This window comes from Alosa pseudoharengus, unplaced genomic scaffold, assembly GCF_046254945.1.
Source record: "Alosa pseudoharengus isolate Yale_2024_CS ecotype anadromous, Long Island Sound unplaced genomic scaffold, YU_APseudo_1.1 YU_APseudo_1.1_scf_1, whole genome shotgun sequence".
Lineage (NCBI taxonomy): Eukaryota > Metazoa > Chordata > Actinopteri > Clupeiformes > Clupeidae > Alosa > Alosa pseudoharengus.
The window spans coordinates 29,693,480-29,696,736 of NW_027468564.1; positions in this window are offsets into that span (position 1 = coordinate 29,693,480).

A 3,257-nucleotide genomic window follows, 5' to 3' on the forward strand; every position below is an offset into this window, starting at 1 on the left:
TAAAGATAAACTCACATTGCCTTTCTGCGAGGAAGCTCTCGATTGTTTTGGTGTCGCATTGCTTCAGTGCTTCTTTGAACTCATTTTTAGCTCCCACAAAATTCGTTCCTTGATCGCAATGGAGTTGACGAACGGCTCCTCTGAGACTGATGAAGCATCTTCAGGTGTTGACAAATGCATCTGTGGATAAGTCCTCAAGCATTTCAATGTGAACAGATCGAGAGGCAAGGCAAGTGAAGATCAAGCCATAGCGCTTTTGCTCTTTGCGGGCTTTCTTAGTGTTGAATGGGCCGAAGCAATCGATGCCACAGTAAGTGAAGGGAGCAGACACTTCCACACGTTCCTTAGGAAGCTCTGCCATGCGTTGTTCTTCTGCAGGCCGTCTCAGTCTTCTGCACTTCACACATCTGTGTATCAGCTTAGCGACTGACTTACTTCCACCGATGACCCAAAACCCATTGGCTCGAAGTTCTGTTAGTGTTTGATTCCGTCCTTGGTGACAGATCTTCTCGTGGCAGTGGGTCAAGATCAGCTTGGTAATATGTCCTTCTTTGGGTAGAATCAAGGGGTGTTTGACTTCTAGGCTTAAGGATGACTGATCTAGTCTACCACCGACACGAAGTGCTCCTCCTTCTAAGATGGGATCCAAGCGAAAGAGACGGCTGGAGTTTTGAAGACTTTCTCCCCTCTGAAGTATCTTCATCTCTTGGGAGAATGCTTCTTCTTGTGCGAGCCTCATCACTGATTCGGCAGCTCTCTCGCGTTCTTCCACACTCACAGGTTTGCCAGGATGTGCTTGCTTTGAATTCAACCTCTTGATTCTTGCAATGACTTTGAGGAGTTTTGACCAGGAGGAGAATCGATTTAGACGGGTAAGAATGTCTGACTTGGAAGGTTCAACTTTGGTTGCAAACGCCTGCATTGACCTGACCTCAGGATCACCGACAAGCAACTCTGGAGTAAGGTGAGACTCTGGATGTATTTCTTGCTCCCACAGGAATTTGGGTCCTGGTAGCCAGTTTGTTGAGGAGATGTCGACTGCATTGAGACCTCTCGACGCATGGTCAGCAGGGTTTTCTGTTGTGTCTATGTAGTGCCACTGGCTGGGGCTGGTGTGTTCTCTGATCATTTGCACACGATTGGCAACGAAGACATGAAACCTTCTTGCTTCATTGTTGATATAAGCCAGGACAACTTGGGAGTCAGTCCAGAAAAATTCTGCATGGATCGGCATTTCAAGCTCGTTTCTCAGCATTGACACTTGATCTTGCAGCGACCACTGCTGCTGAAAGTTCCAATCTTGGAATGCTTGTGAGTTTTGTAGGTGCAACTCTAGCCTGTCATCACAAGGCTGCAGTGAACTTCACCATCTTCATTCTTGCTTCTCAGATAGGAACACGAGCCATATCCTATATTGCTGGCATCTGAGAAGTGGTGTAGTTCCCTCGTGACAGTGTTGCAGAAGCCTTGTGGTTGGTAGCATCTCGGTATTGAGACTTCCTTCAGCCTTTGTAGGTCGCTCTTCCATCTCTCCCACCGTGGACTTAAGTCTTCGGGAAGTGGGTCATCCCATCCAATGCCTCGACGGCACAGCTCCTGGAGGATGCACTTTCCGGTTAGGATAAACGGAGCCACAAATCCGACTGGATCGTACAAAGAAGCAATGACGGATAGGATGCCGCGACGTGTTGAGGGTTTGGTCTGTGGGTTTACATTGAAGCTGAAGGTGTCATGTTCAAGGGACCACTGGATACCGAGAGCACGTTCTGCTGGAGCTGCATTTAGATCCAGATTGAGGGGTTCAGATGTAACTGCTCTCTCAGTTGGATCCACGGAGTCCAGAACTGACCTTTCGTTTGAGTTGAACTTGTGTAGACGCAGGCCTCCTCTCTTGCACAACGCTCGTGCTTCAGCAATCAATTCCTTTGCTTCTTCTATGGAGGGGACGCTGATGAGCCCATCGTCCACGTAGAAGTTCCTTTCAACGAAGGCTGACGCTGATGGGTACTCCTCTTTGTATTGGCGTGCCAAGTACTTCAAACCAAAGTTGGCACATCCAGGTGACGAAGCGGCGCCGAATAGGTGGACAGCCATTTGATACTCTTGAGGCTCTGTTTCGAGGTCTCCATCCTCCCACCAGAGAAACCGTAAGTAGTTCCGTAGTTCAGGAGAAACATAAAACTGGTGGAACATTTTCTCGATGTCGCATATGATTGCTACAGCCTCTTTCCTGAAACGACAGAGCACTCCAAGGAGAGTTGATCAGGTCAGGACCTGTTAGCAGTGTATCATTTAGTGAGACACCACGGAACTTCGCTGAACAGTCAAAAACGACCCTTAGCTTCTCTGGCTTCTTGGGGTGGAACACCCCATGGTGTGGTATGTACCACGTCGTCTGCTGTCCCGTCGCAGGAGAGGCTGGCTCTGCGTCGCCTTTCTTTAACATATCTTTCATGAAGGCTTTGTACTTTTCTTTATACCGCTCATTAATTTTCAATCTTTTCTTTAGGTGCTGCAGTCGAACTGTAGCCAGCTTCTTGTTGTCTGGTAGCAGAGGAGGCTCGGTGCTCTTAAAAGGGAGGGGCATTTCATAGTGTCCATCTTTCCTTTGAGTTATGTTGTCACTCAGGAGTTGAATGAAGCGAACGTCGTCTTGTGACACATACTTGTCTTTGTCTGTATACTTCCTTTCGTTGAAGTCTGATTCCAAGACCTTCAGCACGTCAGTGGTTGATGGCGCTGGTATTTCCTTCACTGTTACTCGATGGACGAACCTCTGGTTTCCCTGGCGAGTTCTGTTCTCTGGGCGAATGGATCGATCATTTTCGCCTCCTATGACGACTTCCAGGGGGGCTAACGCCAACGGGCAATCACTTCCAATTAACAGTCCCACCTCACAGTCCTTCAGCAGCGGAAGTTTGTTTACTAGATGTTTAAGATGAGGCCAGAGTAGAGCTGTTTTGGAAGTCGGGATGTAGGACTTGTCGACCGGGATGAAGCCACGAGTGTAGGCTTGGCATAGCTGAATCTGTTTTTCAGACTGTAGTCCTCGAACTTGTAGACCGTAGACACTTTTACTTGCTATGGGTGTGTCAACAGCCGTCATGGTGCTCAGTTTGAGCTGTACTGGTTTAGTCTCCACGTTCAGCTCTTCGAGTAGGTCTTCCAAGACGAATGTCGAATCACTCTGCGTATCCAGAAGAGCATACGTTATGACTTCTTTCTGTGGTTCATTTGCAGATGACATGAAAACAGGG